Raw genomic sequence first — 23,428 nt, 5'->3', positions numbered from 1 at the left:
CCCCCCCCAAACCCACTGTACCCACATGTAGGTGCTCCCCTTCACCCATAATGGCTATGGTAATGGTGTAGAGTTGTGGGCAGTGGGTTTTGGGGGGGATTTGGGGGGCTCAGCACCCAAGGTAAGGGAGCTATGCACCTGGGAGCTATTTTTATTTATTTTTTTCAATTTTTAGAAGTGCCCCCTAGAGTGCCCGGTTGGTGTCCTGGCATGTCAGGGGGACCAGTGCACTACAAATGCTGGCTCCTCCCACGACCAAATGCCTTGGATTTGGCCGGGTTTGAGATGGCTGGCCTCGGTTTCCATTATCGGCGAAAACCGAGGCCGGCCATCTCAAACCCGGCCATCTCTGACATTTGGCCGGCCCCAACCGTATTATCGAAACGAAAGATGGCTGGCCATCTTTTTCGATAATACGGTTCGGGACCGCCTTTTGCGGCACCGGCCATATAGATGGCCGGTGCCATTTGATTATGCCCCTCTAGGGGGAGATTTTTATATATGGTGCCTAAGAAATCAGCACAGCAATCAATGCCAACTAAGCATATTCCATAAGCAGTGCCTAGATATTAGCGCCGTATATAGAATACGCTTAGTTAATATCTCAGTGCCTAAAACTGTATGCCTCCATTTACACCAATGAAAATGTGGCATAACTTCCTGGCCTGTAGATTTAGATGCACTGGGCCATATTCTATAACTATATGTGTACATTTCGGAACACCCATGAAACACCCTTTTTCCTGCCCATAACCATGCCCTCTTTTTGCCTGCGCACATTAGAAGTTAGGTGCACTGCATTACAGAATGTGCTTAGCGAGTTGTATGTATAAATTATAATTATTGCCAATTAGTGCTCATTATTGCTTGTTAAGAGCTGTTATCAATGCTGATTGGCTTAAGCCCAATTAAATTACGCACATTATTAAAGAATATGCTTGGATTTCAGTGCAGATCTGTAGGCACATTATATAGAATCCAGGGGTATGGGGGCAATTCTATAAAGGGATGTAGGCACTTCCTTTTCTAACCAGGTATTAATGCATCTAAGATTTAGGTGCGAGCACTTAACGCCAGACATAGAGCTGGTGTGTTAATGCCTACATGCTGCAGATATGTGCATAACTTATAAATTTATGTGCATAAGTTTAGGTGGGTACCTTCCAGGCTTCAGCCCTGTATATGCTCCCCTTTCAATCAGCGCTGTCTAAATTAAGCAGATATGTTTGTATATGTGTACACATTTGTATATAGATGCTGGTACTCCACACATTTACATATGTAACACACACATATATGTTAGCACATACTGTATTTTATAGAATTGCCAATAGGTGTACAAAATGTAGACCCATAGGTGGTCGGTGACTCAGATGTCTGTGGAAGCTAAAGTGAGGCGGGGCTGGAGAGGGACTAGGGAGGTTAGAATAGAGCGGAGCATGGCAAGTTTAAATCCTTGGGGCGGCAACACCTGTGATAGCACTTCTGAACATAGCAGAGAAGGACCCCTTAATTGTGTCCCTCGGTTCCCCCCACCCCATACCTCTGTTAGCAATTGTAATATGGAAGCTGAAGACACTCAAGAGAATTCTCTGCCAAAAAAATATTGCCCCCTCTCTCTCTCCTCCACCCCCCCCCCAACATCAAGCATCACCCCATCTCTCTCTCCTTCCACCATCATCTGGTCTCTTCCCTCCAATCCTTTACTATCCAATATTGCCTCATTTCTCTTCCCCTTGCTCTACCATCCAGCGTCATCTTATCTCTTTCTCTGCCACCACAGCCCTTCTTCTTTCCCATATTTGCTTATTTATGTTTATTTATTTATAACCCAACACTATCCTATCCTGTCTACCCTCTTTTATCCTAGTCATATATTATCTAACTCAACATATCATACACTACTAAGCCCGATTTTATGTTGTTTTTACTGTTTTATTGAAAATTCTATTCTTAACTTTGTATTTCAAATTACTATGTAAGCCGCATTGAGCCTGCATTGTGTGGGAAAGCAGGGGGTACAAATGTAACAAATAATAATAATAATAATAACATTCATAATCTAAAATACAACAAAAGACAGATTACTCAAAAAACACCGCATTGCCAGTTCATCACAATTCCAACAGCACCAATACCAGAAAACATCCTAAATCAATCAGATGGGCCAACAGATGACACTTCAAAATCTGCTTAACAGATGCTTAAAAGAGAAAGATCTCTTTCTCTGTGTGTCCCCCCCCCCCCCCCAACATCAACTACTACCACCATTTTCCTTCTTCTGTCCCTCCCCAAGGTCATTCACTCCTTCATCAGCACCTCTGCCAGGCCTCTACTCAACAAGAAATAGAATCCATAACCCTCCCATCTGTGCATTCCACCTGCTCCTTCCCTGACTTGATAGATGCAAACCACGGAACCATAACCCTCTACCAAGGCTGCTGAGGGGGGGTGGGCAAGATTCCTCTGAGCCTGGCCTTCAAGGGGGGCCCAACACTGGGGATCTGTCTGTCTTCTGCTCCTGATGGGACCCAGGTGATCGCATCTTGACAGGTGCAGGAGAGAGAAAACTCCGGCAACGGGCCCCCCTCAGAGGCTGGGGAGGAGCAGACACAGGGCTTCGAGGCCTCTGGTTTGGCTGGTGGGGGTCCCCAAGCCCCACCAGCAGAAGCCTTCCTTCAGGGCTGTTCTTCGTTGCATTGCGTGCCCTGCAGCGGAGAACAGTGCTGGAGGAAGGCTTCTGCTGGCGGGGCTTGGGGACCCCTACCAACCAAAGTATATGGAGTCGCGGAAGGGGGCAAGGAGGTGGAGCAAAATGTGCCCTCTAGTTTGGTCTCAAGCCACCTCCCACCCAATTTTTGTGGTCTGCTTACACAACGGTCCGGGGGTGCAGCAGTGGCTGTCCTGGTGGGGCCCTGCCGCGGTGGCCCTGCCACGGACCCATCTCAGTCTCTTGGCAGCCCTGCCCTCTGCATGCCACTAGCGGCTCTTCAGGTCACACCCCCTGTGATGTAACTTCCTGTTTTGGAGGGGCAGAATCAACAAAGCTGCTAGTAGCACCCTACTCATGGGCTATAGTCCCATGGTTTCTCATTGTTTGTAGCTACCGAGTCAGGGATTCAGCTGCCTGGCAGTTAGAGTGAGCAAGTAGGGAGCGGGTGGGATGCACAGAGGGGAAGTTAGTGATTTCTTGTTGCCTCTGCAGATTTGAGAAGACAGCTACCTGGCAGGAGAGCAAGTGTCCACAGGGAGAGGAAGATAGTGGTTGGAGCTGGGGCATTTAAAAGGCATTTAAAAAAAACCCATCTAAATAAAAAAAAAAAAAAGCCCCGCTCATAATTTCCAAAGTAGCGGCCATCTCACAGCCATATTCAAACAGAAAAAAGTCGATTTCCTGTTGGCTGTGAGATGGATGTTTTTGCACTAAAAACATCCAAAATTAATAGCCGTTTTCCAAAGTGAAATGTCCAACTTTTGAATGACAAAAAAACAAATAAACCAGGGACATAAATGTCTGGCATCATTTTCAAAAACATGGCCACAGATGCATCACTGCAGAACAGAGGTGTAGAGTTTTGGGTTAGGTGTCAGTGGACTGTAAACCAAGGGACACAGGTTGAAACCCCACTATAACTATTTTTTCTTCTGTGAATGTAATCTAGGGTTACCATATGTCTGGATTTCCCCGGACATGTCCTCTTCTTGAGGACATGTCCGGGGCATCCGGCGGGTTTTGCCCGCCCGCCTGTTTGTCCGGATTTCTGGACAAACGGGTGGGCGGGCAGGCAAGCGGCACCGTGGGTCTCCCCTCCCCTTACTTACTATCTGCGCTGGTGGTCTAGTGACCTCTTTGGGGTAGGGAAGAGACCCTCTTTCCTGCCTGGAGTGTTGCCTGTCCTTGCCCTGCATCGTTCTCAGTCTCGTCTCAGGATTCAAAATGGCCGCCGAGAGTTGAAGCGGCCTCACGCGACTTCAACTCTCGGCAGCCATTTTGAATCCCGAGCCGAGACCGAGAAGGATGCAGGGCAAGGCAGCACTCCGGGCAGGAAAGAGGGGGCTCTTTCCTGCCCCGAAGAGGTCACTAGACCACCAGGGCAGTAGATAGTAAGTAAGGGGAGGGGAGGGGAATATGTGACAAGGGGGAGGGAAGGTGACGGAGGGGGAGGGGAGGGGAATATGTGACCCGGGGGAGGGAAATATGTGACAGGGGGCAGGGTGAGAGCGAGAAAGGGTGGGGCGAGGATCCGAAAGGGACGTGGTTTGGGCGGGGCAGGGGTGGGGCAGGGGCGTGACATGTGCCCTCTTTTTCAGAGGACAAAATATGTTAACCCTAATGTAATCCCTCCAGGGCCTTAGAAATACCTACTGAACCTGAAAGTACACCACTTCAATAGTCTTCAGGCTTTCAGGTGTCTTCAGGTATTTTTTCTGTTTCTGGAAGGCTCAGAATTATTTAAAAAATAAGAGTTAAAGTGAGTCTTGAACCTGAGTCCCTTGATTCACTGTCCACTGCACTAACTACTAGTTTCCTTTCCAGTTTCACTTTCAGTGGAGAGGGAGGGAGACAGCAACTACTGGAGGATTAAGGAGGAGTTATGCCTTAATCCCTCCTGTGGTCAGCTGCTCAATTAGTACAATGTTTTGTAACTTGGACATTACTGAAACAGGTCTAGATTAAAACATCCTTCGGTTTAGACAGATCAGGATTTGGACATTTTTAGCAGATAGAGTTTTGTTTTAGGCATTTAAGATGTCCATCTGCTTTAAAAATGAGCACCTTAGCCTCCCCAAGCTTCTTTATGTGGTGCCTATATGCAGACCAACAGATATCTGCTTTTGAGACATTTCAATGTACTGTGAAGTAGGATATCCACTTCTGAGGATTTTTCTACTTTTGCTGTTAATGAGTCTCCGTCTCTCCTCAGAGAAACACAGAACCAAACCTTCCTCTTCTGGGAAAGACTTGTAACTCTGCTCATTCTTTTCCTTCTTCCAGTTCCTCCTGTAGCATGCACTTCTGTTCACAAAACTCTTTCTGCTAAGCGGTTGCCTTTGCTGTCTGTACTGGAACATTCGATACAGCAGGGAATGTTTCTGCCTTTTACTAAGACAATTTACAGTGTAAAGGGTGGAAAAGAGTCCCTACACAAGGGGATGCTGTATTCCTAGGATTTATTCTCCCTTTGTAATGTGAACATCAAGACACAAGAAAGAATTCTAGGACGCTGTAGGCTACTGTTTGGTTACTGGAGTGTGAAATGTGATCTCATATCTCTACAGTATGACTGCATTCAGTCTGTGTCGGCCATCTTTTTAAATAGTGCTAGCTCTAGAGACATTGCATGAAACTAACTGGTTTTAGATCTGGATCAAATTTAAGCCAGTACTTTTTCAGCAATGGAATTTGATGATGGAAGTTATGACCAAGGCTAACAGTATAGCAGGTGTTAAAAAGGTTTGGACATGTTTTCTGATGGACAGACCAGTTATTAATCAGGTAGACTGGGACATCAACGACAAGAAATGGACAGTTCCATTGGTTAATCCAGGAATCAGGGCTTGATGGGCCACTGGCTGACTTAGGGGCCCATTTACCAAGCATGTATTCGATGCACGCAGGTCATTACCGCTCAGTTACCACATGAGACTTTACCGCTAGGTCAATGGCTTGCGGTAAGGTCTTAGACCCAAACTGGACGCGCAGCAATTTTCATGTTGCCGCATGTCCATTTTCAGCAAAAATAAAAAAGACATTTTTTTGTAGGTGCGCTGAAAAATGATTCTGCACGTGCAGAAATCATGTGCCTACACTACCTCAGGTCATTTTTCAGCACACCTTAATAAAAGGACCCTTTAGCTTGGCATGTTTTCTTTTTGCTTGTTTTCTTCATTTCTAGCTTGCACTTCGTGGGTTTAGCATGATGTCTCCTTGAAATCATGATTAGATCTGAAGTAAAGACCCCTCTATAAGAATTTCATCATTACTCCAGTCCTCAATCCCAGCTCCATAATGACTCTTTAAGTAACTGCCTAGTTTTAGGTAGTGAAAAGGTGTGTAAATGGAGGTATTCTAGATATTAACATGTGTAACTTGCTTCTTAATGAATACAGATTAGCAGAAAAGCATGCTTCTTGATGATGCGTACTTTGCAGATGGGCATGTGCATGAGTGAACACGTAATTATGCATGTAAATAATAGAAGACTACAATTTATGAGTGTTCTGGCTAAGATCTAGGCACAGGCGTTTACACTAGCTATAGGACTGGTGAAAGTGATCACACCTTGAATATAAGCGTGTTTTTACTACTACTACTACTACTTACTACTACTTAGCATTTCTATAGCGCTGCTAGGGTTACGCAGCGCTGTACAATTTTACACAAGGGGAAGGACAGTCCCTGCTCAAGAGAGCTTACAATCTAAAGGTAATAAACTATGTAGTCAGTGTAGGTATCATGAATGGGGAAGGTGATTAGGCGCCAAAAGCAAGGGAGAAGAGATGGGCTTTGAGTAAGGACTTGAAAATGGGCAGGGAGGGCGCATGGAGTATGGTGCTCTGGAAGTCTGTTCCAGGCATAAGGTGATGTGAGGCAGAAGGGGCGGAGTCTGGAGTTAGCGGTGGTGGAGAAGGGTACAGATAGGAGTGATTTGTCCTGAGAGCAGAGGTTACAGGTGGGGACATACGGGGAGAGGAGGGTAGAGAGGTAATGGGGGGCTGCAGATTGAGTGCACTTGAAGGTCAATAGGAGAAGCTTGAACTGTATACGGTAGCTGATCAGGAGCCAGTGAAGCGACTTGAGGAGAGGGGTGATATGAGAGTATCGGTTCGCGTGGTAGATAAGACATGCGGCAGAATTTTGGACAGATTGGAGGGGGGATAGGTGGCTAAGCGGGAGACCAGCGAGGAGAAGGTTGCAATAGTCAAGATGAGAGGTAACGAGCGAGTGGACGAGGGTTCGGGTGGTCTGTTCAGAGAGGAATGGGCGAATTTTACTAATATTATAGAGGAAGAAGCGACAGGTCTTAGCTGTTTGCTGGATATGGGCAGAGAAGGAGAGGGAGGAGTTGAAAATGACTCCGAGATTGCGGGCTGAGGAGACGGGGAGGATGAGGGCGTTGTCAACAGAGACGGAGAGTGGGGGAAGAGGAGAGGAGGGTTTGGGTGGAAAGACAAGGAGCTCAGTCTTTGCCATGTTCAGTTTCAGATGCCGGTTGGACATCCAGGCAGCGATGTCTGAAAGGCAGGCCGAAACTTTGGCCTGGGTTTCGACTGTGATGTCGGGAGTGGAGAGGTAAAGCTGGGTGTCATCGGCATAGAGATGGTACTGGAAACCATGTGATGAGATCAGCGAGCCCAGGGAAGAGGTGTATATCGAGAAAAGAAGCGGTCCAAGGACAGATCCTTGAGGAACCCCAACAGAGAGTGGGACGGGTGTGGAAGAAGAGCCATTAGAAAATACTCTGAAGGTGCGTTGGGAAAGATACGAGGAGAACCAGGAGAGGACGGAACCCTGGAACCCGAATGAGGACAGTGTGTCAAGAAGTAAATTATGATTGACGGTATCAAAGGCGGCAGATAGGTCGAGGAGGATGAGGATGGAATAGTGACCTTTGGATTTGTCAAGGAACAGGTCATTGCAAACTTTAGAGAGTGCTGTTTCTGTCGAGTGTAGTGGGCGAAAGCCGGATTGAAGTGGATCGAGGACGGCCTGAGAGGAGAGGAAATCAAGGCAGCGGCTGTGGACAGCGCGTTCAAGTAATTTGGAGAGGAAGGGTAGAAGGGAGATGGGGCGGTAATTGGAGGGACAGGTGGGGTCAAGTGATGGTTTTTTGAGAAGTGGTGTGACTACAGCATGCTTGAAGGTGTCAGGGACAGTAGCAGTGGAGAGAGAGAGGTTGAGGATGTGACAGATTGAGGGGTTAACTGTAGGAGAGATGTTGGTAAGCAGATTGGTGGGAATGGGATCAGAGGAACAGGTGGTGCACTTAGAGGAAGAAAGAAGGCGAGCAGTTTCCTTTTCGGTGATCTCAGGGAAGGAGGAGAAGGAGGCTATGTTAGGTTGGTTGAGGGAGTGGGTTAAGAAGTCAAAGGGAGGAGAAGGCTTGGAAGTGAATTCAAGGTTTATCTTCTGCACTTTATCGCGGAAGTAGTCAGCTAGTGTTTGAGGAGAGAGTGGGGGGGGGGGGTGGGAGCGGAGGGCACCTTGAGTAGGGAGTTGAGGGTGGCGAAGAGGCGACGAGAGTTGGAGCTGAGAGAATTGGTTAATTGAGAATAATATTCCTGTTTGGCAAGGAATAGGGAGGACTGGAAGGAGGATAGTATGAATTTGTAATGGGTGAAATCTGACAGGGTGCGAGATTTCCTCCATAGTCGTTCAGCAGATCGGGTGCAGGAGCGAAGGTAATGGATGCAAGGGGTTAACCAGGGTTGAGGATTAGTGCGCTTAGTGGGGCGAGAGACAGATGGAGCTAGGGTATCGAGAAGCAGTGGAGAGAATTTCATTGCAGGTAGAGACAGCCGTGTCGACAGATTCAGAAGACGAGATGGAAGGGAAGAGATTGGAGATGTGAGAGGATAGAGTAGGAGGGTCGACAGCTTGGAGATTCCTGAAGGCAGTGGTTATAGTTGGACAAGGTTGAGGGGGAAGGTGATGAAGTGTGAGCGTGATTAGGTGATGATCTGAGATAGGAAGGACTGAGGTGCAGAAATTGGAAGGTGAGCAGGAAGAGAAGAGAACGAGGTCGAGACAATGGCCATCACGGTGAGTAGGGGTGGTGGAGCATAGTCGGAGGTTAAAGGAGGATATCAGAGTGAGGAATTTAGAAGCGTAGGAGTTGGATGGGTTGTCAACGTGAATGTTAAAATCACCAAGAATGAGGGATGGAGATGCGGGATCAAGAAAGACGGAGAGCCAAGCGTCGAAGTCAGTAAGGAATGAGGAGAGGGGCTTATCAGGGGGGCGGTAGATGACTGCAATTCTGAGTGGTAATGGGTGGAATAGCCAGATGGAGTGAGCTTCAAAGGACGAGAAGCAGTGAGACTGCGGTAAGATGAGGGGTTGGAAACTACAGGAGGGCGAGAGAAGTAGCCCGACGCCTCCACCGCGGCCATCTGGGCAGGGAGTGTGGGAGAAGTGATAACCTCCATGACAAAGGGCCGCGACTGAGGCAGAGTCGTCAGGGGAGAGCCAGGTTTCAGTTAGGGCGAGCAGTTGAAGGGAACGAGAGATGAAGAGATCATGGGTGAAGGGCAGTTTGTTGCAGACCGAGTGGGCATTCCACAAGGCACATGAGAAGGGGAGGGAAGAGGGGGGGAGGAGGGGAATAGAGACGAGATTGGAGACATCACGGAATCGTTTGCATGGATAGGAGGAGGACAGGTGAGGGGGGCCTGGATTAGGATTAATGTCTCCCACGGATAGCAGGAGGAGGAGCAGGAGAGTGCGGAGGAGGGTGGGGGAGGACGGGCAACGAAGGCGACGAAGACGGGGTGCACTTAGGAAGAATGGTGAAGGGTTAATGGCAGGAAGGAGGTGTTGAAGATTGAGGGCTAGGAAGGAGGAGGGGGATAAGAGAGATGGTGAGGTGGTGAGGGGTAGGGGTGAATAGGGTGCTGCCGAAGCGGGCAGGACGGGAGGGAACACAGGTGGGTAATGAGTTCCAGCGGTAGACAGCGGTAAGGGGAGGGGAAAAAGATTAGGAAGGGACAGGGCAAGGAAGAGGATGTGGACAGGGGCCATAAGTAGTGATTGCGGTGTAACAGGTGTAAGTGTAGTGACTGAGGTGAGAAGCAGATAGATAGAGCGGTGAGCCGACAAGTTAGCAGGCAGGCAAGTGAGGCAGTGGCTGCCGAGCTTCCAGGCGGGCTGGAGCAAGCTGGTGCGGATGGACAGGGACGAGCAGGGGGAGGCTGGGGGGCAGGTAAGTCAGTGGCTGACAAGTTAGCAGGTAGGCAAGTAAATCAATGGGTGACAAGCTAGCAGGCGTGTTGGGGCATGCTGGAGCCGATGGACAGGAACGAGCAGGGAGGTGCAGGGAGATGCTGGCTGACAAGTTAGCAGGCGGGTTGGAGCATACTGATGCAGAAGGACAGGAACGAGCAGGGAGAAACTGGAGAGCAGGTAAGTCAATGGCTGACGAGCTAGCAAGCTAGCAGGCAGGCAAGTAAGTCAATGGCTGACAAGCTAGTAGATTGTAAGCTGTCTATTAGATTGTAAGGTCTTTGAGCAGGGACTGTCTTTCTTCTATGTTTGTGCAGCGCTGCGTATGCCTTGTAGCGCTATAGAAATGCTAAATAGTAGTAGTAGTAGTAGTAGGTGGGCTGGAACAAGCTGGTGCAGATGAGCAGGAATGAGCAGGGAGAAGCTGGAGCAAGCAGGCTGGAGCAGATGGACTGGAACAAGCAGGGAGAAGCAGGTTCAGGTGGATTGGAACACACTGGAGCAGATGTACTGGAGCAGGCAGGCTGGAGCAGGTGTACTGGAATAAGCAGGGAGAAGCTGATTCAGGCAGACTGGAGCAGGTGTACTGGAACAAGCAGGGAGAGCTGGTTCAGGCGGACTGGAACACGCTGGAGTAGATGTACTGGAGTAGGCAGGCTGGAGCAAGTAGACTGGAGCAGATGGGCTGGAACAAGCAGGGAGAAGCTGGAGCAGGCGGACTGGAACACTGGAGCAAGCAGGGGAAGCTGGATCGGCAGACTGGAACAAGCTGGGATCAGGCGGACTGGAATAAGATGGGGTCGTGCAGACTGGAATCAGCTTGGAACAGGCGGACTGGAACACACTAGAGCATTTGGAGAAGCTGGAGCAGGCGGACTGGAACACTGGAGCAAGCAGGGGAAGCTGGGATCAGGCGGACTGGAACACGCTAGGGCAGCTGGACTGGAGCAAGCAGGCAGGCCAGAGCAGATGAACCGGATCAAGCAGGGAGGAAGCTGGATCAGCAGACTGGAGCAAGCTGGAACCGTCGGACTGGAGCAAGCAAGCAGAGAAGCTGGCTCGGGTGGACCAAGGAAAGCTAGGGCAGCTGGGCTGCAGAGCAACCGATCTGGGCTGGCCTCAAGCAGCGGAGCGACCAGGGCGCTTGTGGAAGACAGGCGCGCTGTGCGCCATCCCAACAGCCCAGTCAGGAAGAGTCGCGGTGCAGGCAGGCGAACTCCGTCCGACTCCCAGCCGACACGGTCCCGGGCAGTTCCTGCCGGGGAGCGCGACGGCCGAGGGTGAGCTTCTGAATTGGCAAACTCAGTGCCAACAAGCACCCCGCAGGAACGTCCTTTGCGATGGTGTCGGAGACGGGTTCGGCAGGAAACCAGCTGGACTTCAGTAAGACTTGGTGGGTGGGAGGTGATCGGCTGCTGAGGAGGGTGATTACGGGTTGTACCCCGGCGGGTGGGTGGTAGTCGGCAGCAGCAGCGTTACTTTGTGGTGGAGGGATTACACCGAAGTCGTCCGTCGGTTGCTGTGCGGTCCTTTCAGCCCGCCTCATGTTACACTATGATTCCACAAAATTTCCTGACGTGTTACAACAGTTTTGACTTCGGATTTGGAATACGCACACTGAATTTAGTATAGGATGAATGGTTTTTGCCCGGTAGCACACAAAATTTTTTTTTGTTGTGCATTATAATGACTAGTATAGTATTCGATGGTAACTGTATATCCATATGGATTCTAAGCAAATGAATAGTGTCTTGCAAATAGGATTGAACAGTAGTAGCTTTAGGTGTCAAACAAATAGTCCAAAAATTGCCCCAAAGGCTCAAGCACTGATTTCCTCATAGAGACAATAAGTCTTCCCGGTGAAGTCTTCAGATTTTTATGTATAAAAAAATGTACTTACATACATATAATGAACCTAAAAAAACAAACAAAAAACAAATAAGTGAAAGAAGCACAAGAAATGCACAAAACTCAGGATAAAATTGATTTAAATGAACACAAACCAGGAAAACAAATCAAATTGCACACCCCTACTTACACATGTAAATACTTCTAAAAATGGCCTCCCTTGTATCTTTGATGTATTATTTTTCTGCACTTTTATCCACCTGTGATGGGACATATTATCCTTGTAAGAGGAAAAAGTGCTCTAGAAGATGAAATAGGAAACCATATTTCTCAGATGCTTTGTTAAGGGTGAGACTCAGGTGATGTGATCCTGGGATCCTGGGGCAAAATCCAGTTGGGTTTTCAGGATTTCCTCAATGAATATACATGATATCTATTTGCATGCACTCTCTCATAATATTTATTGGGATAATCCTGCAAACCCGACCTGGCGAGGGCCGAGGTTGGACACCCCCTGCTCTATAGACAGGGAACACACTTTAAAAAGCCCAAATGTGCAGTGAATCTGCTATAACTTGAAAGTTTAGCCGTGCTTCTAGAAGAATAAGGCTGGGATAAATTCAGCTAAAAAGGTTTGGGCCTCTGTTAAATGAACAGATGCTAAATATATACTGTTTCAAAATGGGATACTCTACTGCTGATCACGCTGTTTTGAAATACACACAGATATAATTCACAGGGCCTCAATATTATGCTTGGAGCATGCAGGAGCTGCAGTCTGCAGCTGCACTCTGATGTCAGCTTCATTTCTGGCCCTGCACACAAAGAAAGCAATTCTATAAAAAGGCACAAAAAATTAGGGGCTCTATTTCCTAAGGGGGGGGGGGGGGGCGAAGCTATGTGGGGCCATGGGAGCCTGGGCCCCTGTAGATTTGGCCCTGGACCCCCTGCTGACAACCCTCTCGACCCCCTCTCCCGCCACCAACCTGCCGTCAACTCGCCGTTGCCTACCTTTGCTGGCGGGAGACCCCAACCGCCGCCAGCCGAGGTCCTCTTCTTCCTTCGTTCTGTTTCTGAGTCTGACGTCCTGCATGTGGTGGGAGGGGGGGGTCAAAGTTGTTGCTGGTGGTGGTGGCGGCGGCGGCGGTCAGCAATGGCGGGGCGGGGGCTCGGCAATGGGGGGGGGGGTCGGCAATGGGGGGGGGATCGGTGGTGCCGTGGGGGGGGGGGCTAAAATGTGCCCCCTCACCTCGGGCTCTGGACCCCCCTCCCGCCGAAGTCTGGCTACGCCTCTGCCTAAGGTGCACTAGCGGTTTTTGCGCATACTAAAAATTAACATGCGCTGTGTAGATGCCCATAGGAATATTAAGGGCATCTACACAGCACGTGTTAATGCTTAGTGAGCTAAAAACACTAACGTGCCTCTAGCACGGCTTAGTAAATAGGACCCTAGGTGCCCAAAATCTGTTGGCTAAGATAGTATTTTATAGTGGCATCTGGATGCTCAGATTTTGTTATAGAAAAGAGCCTAAGTTGGCATTTGGGCAACAACACTTACACCATATAAAAGGCAGGTGTAAAATGTTAGTGCTTAAATGTTAATAACCTCAATATCTCCCAGCAAGTATTCAAATGTCTGCAGTCTGTCATTACTCATAATGCATTATTCTGTCATTATTCATAGTATATTCTTTCAATACACATACATCCAAAACTATTTTTTTAAAGTTATGTCTGCAAAATTATTTCAGGAAAAGGTTTTTTTTTTGTGGATCCTCAGAAACACAGCTAGCTGAATGCCTGTGATTTGTCCAAAGGAAAACGCTGCCATTTGTCACCGATCCGTATTTTTACTTTCACTTTTAAATGATCAACTTTTAGTTTGAAATGGGTATCCCCCCCCCCCCCCCCCCAATCTCCTCAGTCCCTTTCTGATCCTTTCTACTACCCCGCCTGCAGGTTTCTCTTCACCTCTCCTTTTGGGTTTAGATTTTAGATTTATTACTTATCTTTTTCCAAATCTGAGTACTACTTGAGTTACATTAAGGTACACAAATTATTTCCCTTCCTGAGTGGGCAGGGCTGGCCTTAGCAGTAAGAAGATTAGGCATATTCCTAGGGTGGCACAAATTTGAAGATGTTGCTGGCACTGCAGTGGTAATTATGTCTGTTTGTGGGGGGTCTCTGGCAGAATGAGGTGACTGCCTAAGGTGAAAAACCTTTGGGGTTGGTTTTTGAGGGCTCAGCATACAAGATAAGGAAGCAACAGTGAGATGTGTACCTGGGAACATTTGGAATTTAACAACGGATTTGTTGGAGAGAGCGGGACTCACAAGTACTGATTGATTTATTCACTTTGAAAGACTCTAGAGCAAAGCTTATTTTAATTTTTTCAGCAAAAACTGCATATGGTGCAGCTCATTATTAAACACATGTTAAGCTGCAATGTTTTTTGTATTAAGCTGCTTTATTGGCAGATTTTTGGAATGTAATTTAGTTCATGATTTTCTCAGAAGTTCAAAGCAAGTTACATTCAGGTATTCCGTTTTCTATTCAAACTTCTCCTATTGACCTATAAGTGCATTCACTCTGCCGCTCCCCAGTACCTTTCCACTCTTGTCTCCCCCTACGTTCCCCCTCAAGTGCTCCGTTCTGTTGATAAATCTCTCTTGTCCGTCCCTTTCTCCTCTACTGCTAATTCAAGACTCCATTCCTTTTATCTCGCTGCACCTCAAGCCTGGAATGGACTTCCCGAGCTTGAACATCTAGCCCCGTCTTTAGCCGTTTTCAAGTCCAAACTCAAAACCCACCTCTTTACCACTTCTTTTGATTCCTAACTCATTTACCCTGTCCTTTGTCCTCACCTCTTTACTCCCTTACCCTTAATTGTTCTGCCTGTTTACCTGTCTTATCTAGATTGTAAGCTGTTTGAGCAGGGACTGTCTTCTGTGTATGGTGTACAGCGCTGCGTATGCCTTGTTGCACTATAGAAATGATAAGTAGATAGATAGATAGGTACAGATAATGCACATTATTGGCAAACAGTACACATTGGGGACCTTTTTAGTAAGACGTGTAGGCACCTTCACGCATCCAACGCACATCAAATTGGTACTACTGCCTGGCTACCACTCGGTAGAAAATATTTCTATTTTCTACCACGCTGGCTGCTTACTGCTCGGTTAGCGTGTGAGACCTTACCGCTAAGTCAATAGGTGGCATTAAGGTCTCAGGCCAAAAATAGACTCGCGCTGGTATTCATTTTGCCACATGTCCATTTTCTGGCACATTGAAAAATCCCCTTTTTTCTAGGCGCTCTCAGGAAATGGAGCAGTGCAGGCAGGGGTGTGCTGGTAAATTTTTAACAGGCTCTTTCTCCGGACGTAGCCAGCTCTGCAGTTGGAAGGGCCAGGAGTGGCTGGGGGGGGGGGGGGCTGGGGTGGGGGGAGCAACACTTGCCTCTCTCGCCTCCCTCCCTTCGTGCGAGCACTCTAGGCATACCTTTGCTGGCAGCCAATAAATGGACTGCCACCACTCCCAACGCCTTGCTCTGAGCAGCATGCTGGAACTTCTCTCACATGCTCGAGACGTCCCAGCCTGCTGCCCAGAGCAGTAGTCTATTTACTTGGCTGGCAGGGCTCAGCATCCCCACCAGCAAAGTAAAAGAGAATTCAGCAGGGGGCCCAAGCCCACATTTTGGGAGCCAGTTGTTAAAGTAGCCATGGAGGGCCCTACTTTAACAACCAGCTCCCAAAATTCTTAAAAACTTAACAACTGGCTCTTGTGAGCCTGTGAGAGCCTGCTCCAGCACACCACTGAGCGCAGGCCACTTTTGGGCGCACCTTAGTAAAAGGGTCCCATTATTTAGTTAATAACACAACTTATTGCCATAATGCTGCTTAGTGAATAGACCCCTAAGTTTGTACCTGAGGTAGCAGGAGATGATGTTACTTGCCCAGGGTCAGAAGGATCGTGTAGAACAGTGTTTTCCAAGTCAGTCCTGGAGTTCCCCCTTGCCAGTCAGGTTTTCAGGATGTCCACAATGAATATGCATGAAAGATTTGCATATTTTGGTAGCAGTGTCTGCAAATCAATTTCATGCATATTCATTGTGGATATCGTGAAAAACTGACTGGCAATGGGGTACTCCAGTACCGACTTGGGAAGCACTGCTGTAGAAGACTGAGAGAAGCTGGGCAGTTCTCAAGCATGGCTCTCTTATTTAATTTAATTTATTTATTTTGCAGATAATCTTGTTTAGTAATGAAGAAGAAAAAGACTGGAAGGAGCTTTATATTAATCTCTCTCTCTCTGCGTATATGCTGACACGGAAGAAGAGAAGAGTTATTTAGCGACAATAGAGGAGCATCATTTCTGCCGGAGGCTCTGATCCACTTGTGTGTGTAACGTTTACTACCCAGCATGAGCAAGTCTTATTTATACTGCAAGTCTTCCTATTTAGTATGCATGAAGTTTGCAGGTGTTTTGTGTGGTCATCTGTGTGCTTAACATGTTCTCATCATTGCTGTCTAGTTTAACCTATGAAAAAGTCTGAAATATGGAAAGAATATTGCATTATGTCTTTTGCTTTTTAAACTACTTTGATCCAAAAAAATAAAATGTAAAAAAAATAAACATTTAATGCTACTTACCAAATACCTCTAAGTTGTTTTGTGCTGTTAAAAGCTGTGTGCTCCTTTGTTGCATTTGTCATTGCCTTTGGGATGGCCGCTTCATGACTTTAGCTCACAACTCATAAGAATAGCCATACTGGGTCATCAGACTAATGGTCCATCTAGCTCAGTATCCTGCTTCCAACAGTGACCAATCCAGGTCACAAGTACCTGGCAGAAACCCAAATAGTAGCAACATTCCATGCTACCAATCTGCAGACCTAGGGTCTCAAAGCTGCACTTTTGACCTGCTGTTTTCCTGTGTTCTTCTTACACCTGTTCTAGTGCTGTTTCTGGAAGGGAAACTAGAAGCAGGGGAGGAGCTGAACCTTCTGAGGAGTGTTGCTAGTAGCAGTAGTATACTCCCCCAAAGAAGAGTTAAATCTGTCTTTGGAACCTCTCCCTCCACTGACCATACCTGTTGAGGGAAAGCCCATTCCTGCAGCAGGCTTCTGAGATATTCAGCCAATCTGTACCCAACTAGTTAGACATTTGTGGCAAGGAGCAAGGATTCAGCGACTGGGGCAAGTGACAGATCTGAACAGGTTACTGGCTTGCTATAGTGAGGAGGTGTGGGGACCCTTCTTATTCCGTATAGTCTCTGGGGAAAGAGTATGGATGCTTAACCTTATCACCCAGGCAGCCTATATTACACCACTTCTGTGGGACACCATATCTGTAACAGATTGGATGAAAATGAAGAAAAACAAATCTTTAACTGTACCATGCGAAATCAACAAAAGTTATTTATTTAACACGTGTGACCATGAGCTTGTTTAAATGTAACATTTCACTGAACTGTAACTATCAACTATCTGAATACCATCAGCATACCCTGAGTAGCCTTGACATTTAAGAAATGTAAGCAGAAGGAATGGGTATCCAAGTGTATATAAGTTGGTGTTTGATATGACTTTATACTGATCCTGTGCTTCATCAATTGAGAGTACAGTAAAGTTACAGTTTTAAGTTACTTCATGGTGTGGACTGGAGTGGAATTCTTGTGAGGATGGATGGTCTGATGCCTGGCTTACCCGGCCCTCCAGCCTTATGGTTGGCCATGGCCCTGGTCCCACCAAATAAATAACTTGTGTCCCTTCTGGACTGTATCTAGGCACCTCTACAAAGGGGGCTTACACACTCTTTAATTTATCAAATTGCCCCATATATCTTCCAGGTTTACAAAGATGTTTCTGTTCCTCTGACTCATCACCACTGAATACCGTTTATGGTGCTGGTATCCCCCCTCCGTCCATCTTCCTCGGTGAAGACCAAAGCAAAGAATTAATTTAATGTCTCCACTATAATCTTGTCTCCCCTGAGTGCCCATTTTACCCCTCAAATAATAACAAACCAGGGTGTACAATGCCAAATATCAAGAAGGACATAAGAAAATTCCTCAGTACCCAATATTTAGTACTTAATCTACTGAAAACAGTATATGGCTATAGATAAGTTAGAAATACAAAAGATGCCACATATATCAAGAAACGCAACAGGAGAAATTCTCAGAGTAATAACTCACCCAAGCAGAATGCCTAGAGTCAAAGGCTATTCTTAGAGGGTGGATAAACTTCTCAATCATTGAAAATTATTCTTTTTTTTGTATATAAATTTAAGCACACCCTGTGCTCCAAATTCTTTTGTATATACTTATACTCACGCCTAAGCCATGCACTATGAGCAGAAAATATCTTGAAAAAGGCAATCTTGACAATATCTATTTCCTCATTTATAATATTAATAGTATGTGCTAACATTTCCCATGTCCTCCCATCTATGAAAGGCACTTATATATACACGTATACAATATCTATACTGTACAGCTGAACAAACAATCTCTGCAATGTCTATTTTCTCATTTATAACATTGATAATATATTCTATCATTGCCCATATCCTCCCATCTTTGGAAGTACAGATACACAATATCTGTACTGTACAGCTAAACTGGCTTATTAACTTATTAAACTAGAATACTTTTTAGTAAGCACACTTATCTTAAGGCTGTCGGGTAAGTGCACTACACCCAGCAACCATGATGTCTTAACGCGGCATCTCCCGTTGCTTTCCGAACACCAACAGTCTTGTCCTGGTAGGATCCTCTTAATGTCCGACACTGCAGAGTTTCGAAAATATCCTCATCAGGGACCTGGATTCATGCTGTCACAACCTGCAACCAATAATAAACCAACAATAAATGCACCACTTTTCTGATGATAGAATGGATAGAGTGGAGGAGGTGGTACTTTGGAAATAATTCTAAAAGGATCCACCTAGTTTTAGGTGGCAGGAAAGCACATCAATAGCAGTATTCTAGTCATTTCCATGCATAGATGTTAACAAATGACCTCTTATAGTGACAAAGTATGCAGCATGATTTGATGGAGCATACTTTGCTGGCGAGAATACACGTGGGTGGAGATTGGGCAGAATGTACAGGTACATACGTAAATTATAAAATGCTATAATTTATGCACGTAAACGCTAACATCTAGCTGTGGCTATTTACACCAGCCAAGGGCTGGTATAAGTGATCACACCTTAATTCACATCTACTTTCAATATACTTTATAGGCTTAAAGTAGATGCCATAGAATTCTCTCTCTCTTATATCTTAAAGAGAGTATCGCATAAAAGAAGGAAAAGAGAATAGTAGTGGGGGTACACTATTGTCCACCTGGCCAGAATAAGCAGACAGAAGATGTAATGCTAACAGAAATAAGAGAAGCTAAGAAAGATTGCAACACAATAACCATGGGTGATTTCAATTACTTAAAAAAAGAAGGTGAGAATGAGCAGTATTTACTCTGGAACTTCCAACCACAAAACTTGCTTAACCTCTTGTGTCGTTTGGTCTCTAACAAATCAATAACAAAACCAACAAATATAAATAAGTGGAGGGAAAAAAGACCTCAGAACAACAATAATGCCACCAATCAGCCAGTTACCTGATCTAAACTGTACTTCAATCTATAATTTATTTGTTTAGTCATTTATTATCCACTTATAGCCTAAATGGAGTACAATAAAACATTCATATTTATAAAAAAAACAACTACAACACAAATGAAACAAATATTATCTTCTAGACATGCTGTTAAAATAACAGTCATTTTTTGAGGTGTTATGCGTGTTAAACTCACAATAAAAACTTTAAAGTTAAAAAAAAAATAGCAGTCATCAAAAATTATATTACACTGACTGAGGGGCCCTTTTTCAAAGGCTCGTTAGGCTCTATGTGTGTGCAGCATGCGCCCAAATGAGACTACCGCCAAGCTACCATGCCCCCCTGGTGGTAATTTCAGATTTGACATGGGCTCATAATGCCTGAATTATTTATTTATTTCCTCCCACATGCACCACTTCTTGCGGTAATCAGCAGTTGGTGCTCACTGACAAGTCACCTCACATGTAGCGCATGAGCCCTTAATGCTAGATCAATGGGTGGCGTTAAGAGCTCAGGACGGTTCTAGGTACGTGCTGGTTTCAGTTTTACTGCATGCCCTTTTCCTGGCCCATTAAAAAAAGTCCTCTTTTGCAGATGTGGTAAAAATTGGCCCGATGCGCACCCAAAACACGCCTACTCTACCGCAGGCCACATTTTGCCATGGCTTAATAAAAGGACCCCAGAGAGACCAAAGAACTCAAGAAAAATGGCAAGAAAACATCTATGCATAAAATCCCACTCCTATGTTATCGTATTCAGAAACAGGTTTTAAAAAAAATCAAAATATGCCGTCAACTTAGCTCAATCATGCATCCAAATTCTCATTTCCAAGGTGGGGATCATATCAAAGAACCCAGGGCCCCTTTTACAAAGCTGTGGCAAAAGGGGGCCTACGCTGGCGTCAGCGCTTGTTTTTGATGCATGCCGAAGCCCCCCTTTTATTACAGTGGGTAAAGCACTTGCTGCATGGCTATTTCCGGGGGGGGGGGAGGGGGGAGTCATTACCACCACTCACTGAGGTGGCGGTAAGGGCTCCTGTGCTAACCCGGCACAGCCTGATTACCGCTGGTTACACACCGGCGCTATAAAAATAGATATATTTTTGTAGCACTGGATATGATGGCACGCTTCTTCATGTTCAATTGTAAAGCGCTGCATACGACTGGTAGCGCTATAGAAATTATTTATAGTAGTAGGAAGTACCACCGGGCTGCTGCGGTAGCCCAGAGGTATTTCCTTTATAGCGAGTGGTAAGCCTGCATTGGACTTACCGCCACTTTGTAAAAGGGGCCCTCAGTGAGGCCACTGTTTTGCTAATGCTGCCTCGGGGGAACTTGTAAATCTCTTGGCTCATGGCTTTGAGGTTTCTTTGCTTTTGTCTTTAATGAGGAAGATATTCATGCCAGAAATATTTAAAGATGAAGAGTTGGAGAAACTTAATGATATATATATTATAGTGTGTTGAAGGAACTGAAGATGAAATTACAGAACTTTTCTTAGTGATTTGTAAATTACCATTGAAATTGTCTACAGTACCTGAAGATTGGAGGGTGGCTAATGTATTGTCTGTTTTTGTAAAGGCTTCCAGGTAATCCAGGAAAATACAGACTGTGATCTTGACATTGGTGCCAGGCAAAATGGTAGAAACTGTATCTAGATATAGGAATAGCCTTCTAAAATCATAGAAAGAGTCCCAATCTGAGCATCAGTGGTTCCCTTGATGGTAGTCACTCCTCCCTGCCAATTGCAGCCCCCCTCCCCCATGATTGCAGGCTCCCTACATGTGGGCAACTGCCCAAAATGTGGTATCCTCTTCCAAGGCCCAACCGTCCTCCAGCTTGAAAGTTTTTAAATGGTGCCCCCTGGTAGAACCCCCATCTGCTCCCTGGATATATTGGGGCCAAAGGGATGCCCACTCTGTCCTGCCTCAGTGATCCAGCCATCCGACATGGCTGCCAAAGCCTCTGGCAGTAATACTAATATTATCATTAGGGGGTCAGGCTTCCATATATGGGTAGTGGGGAGTTGCTGGTGATAAGAACAGCTGCCTAAGAATTAGGGAAACCAAGATTCAAACCCTGCTGATATTCCTTGAAACCTTGGGCAAGTTGCATCACCAGTCTATAAACCTGCTAAGTATAAGAAAATATTTCAGTACGACTCACTTTAATCTACCACTGAAAAAGCTTAAGATAAACAAAACTAAAAAATAAATGTATCTTCTTTGCCATCAGCCCAGTTGAAAGGTTTCCTAGGAGATAAGATATCTGGTATTTCTCCTGCATCCCAAGAGGAAAAAAACATCTCTATCTGAGCATTATTATTTGAGATCTGCAAATAAATATAGAGGAAATAGTTTTATATAGAAAGTACATAAGTAGCTGTTGTAAAATTTGCAAAAGTAAACATGGGTAAAATTGGAACTCTGAAAGATTTGCACCAACGTTTAGTCCATCAAAATATAGGTGTTCCTGAGAGCTTAATTTGGGAAAACCTGGAAGGAGTTGCAATGTACAAGATACGGGATGAGATTGTTTAGCAGAGGGAACTTGGTATGATAGTGTTTGAGGAACTCAAGGTGATGAAACATTGTGATAAGGCAGTGACCATAGGCAACATAGAGGTATAACCAGTAGTAAAAAAGAGGTGTTAATGCCCCTGTACAGATCATTGGTGAGGCCCTGCTTGGAGTATTGTATTCAGCTTTGGAGGCTATATCTTGGTAAGGATAGAAAAATACTAGAAGCAGTTCAGAGAAAAGCTTCAAAAATGGTATGGGGTTTGTGCCAAAAGATCTATAAGTACATAAGTACTGCCATACTGAGACAGTCCAAAGGTCCATCAAGCCCAGCATCTTGTTTCTAACAGTGGCCAATCCATGTCACAAGTACCTGGCCAGATCCCAAAACAGTACAATACATTTTATGCTGCTTATTCTAGAAATAAGCAGTGGGTTTAAAAAAGGTTTGGACAAATTCCTGGAGGAAAAGTCCAAATTCTGCTATTGAGACATACATGAAAAGCAACTTACCCTGGGATTTGTAGTATGGAGTGTTGCCACGATTTGGGTTTCTGTGAGGTACTTGTGACGTGGCTTGACCACTGTTTGAAAAACAGGATACTGAGCTAGATGGACCATTGGTCTGACCCAGTATGACTACTCTTATGTTATGTTCTCTCCCAGATCATGTCCCTTTCTCCCAGCAACATTTCCCCATCACAGCCCATGCTTTCTGTCTCGGAGTTTTTCTCATCCTCACAGCCTGTTTCTACTCCTCTCACACAGTCCCACTCACATTTCTTGTCCCCTCAACCAGCCTCTTTTTCCTTTACAGCTGCTTTTTGCCAATCCCAGTGCTTTACAGCAGCATCTTATCTCCCATTCAGTAACCTTTTCAACTCTGTTCACCTTTTCTTAGCTTGCTCTATTCCTTCTCAGATCTCCATTCCCAGTGCCCGTCACCATCATCTAGCCACTCTTCCCCTTGCAGCTACTTTTTGCCATTTCAGCTCTTCACATTACCATTTTCTTGCCTAACCAGTAACCCTTTTCAATTCCCTTCACCCCTTTCCAGCCCTTCTATTCCTCTCCCAGTACGACTCCTTTTTTTAAACCTTAACTGTTAAATATATTACTATGGCAACACATTTACAATTGTTATGTACTACTACTACTACTAATATTTAACATTTCTACAGCGCTACCAGGGTTACGCAGCGCTGTACAATCTAACAAAGAAGAACAGTCCCTGCTCAAAGGAGCTTACAATCTAAAGGACAAAAAAGTGCAGTCAATCAAATTGGGGGCAGTCTAGATTTCCTGGATAGAGGTACAATGGTTAGGTGCCGAAAGCGACATTGAAGAGGTGGGCTTTCAGCAAGGATTTGAAGATGGGCAGGGAGGGGGCTTAGCGTATGGGCTCAGGGAGTTTATTCCAAGCATAGGGTGAGGCGAGGCAGAAAGTGCAGAGCCTGGAGTTGGCGGTGGTGGAGAAGGGTACTGAGAGGAGGGAT

General features: G+C 45.8%; 1 protein-coding gene across 1 annotated transcript in view; it reads left to right on the top strand.

Moving 5' to 3' along the window:
* The window catches only part of TSNARE1 (t-SNARE domain containing 1), a 956,130-nt gene extending 939,753 nt beyond the window's left edge, over window positions 1–16,377 (top strand). Inside the window, exon 13 of the mRNA XM_030219717.1 lies at window positions 16,039–16,377. The gene's annotated coding sequence lies outside the window, so the exon portion shown is untranslated. The remainder of the gene's footprint in view (window positions 1–16,038) is intronic.
* The last annotated feature ends 7,051 nt before the right edge of the window (window positions 16,378–23,428 follow it).

Source organism: Microcaecilia unicolor, chromosome 1 (genome assembly GCF_901765095.1).
Source record: "Microcaecilia unicolor chromosome 1, aMicUni1.1, whole genome shotgun sequence".
Lineage (NCBI taxonomy): Eukaryota > Metazoa > Chordata > Amphibia > Gymnophiona > Siphonopidae > Microcaecilia > Microcaecilia unicolor.
This window is presented reverse-complemented; position numbering and strand designations above follow the sequence as displayed.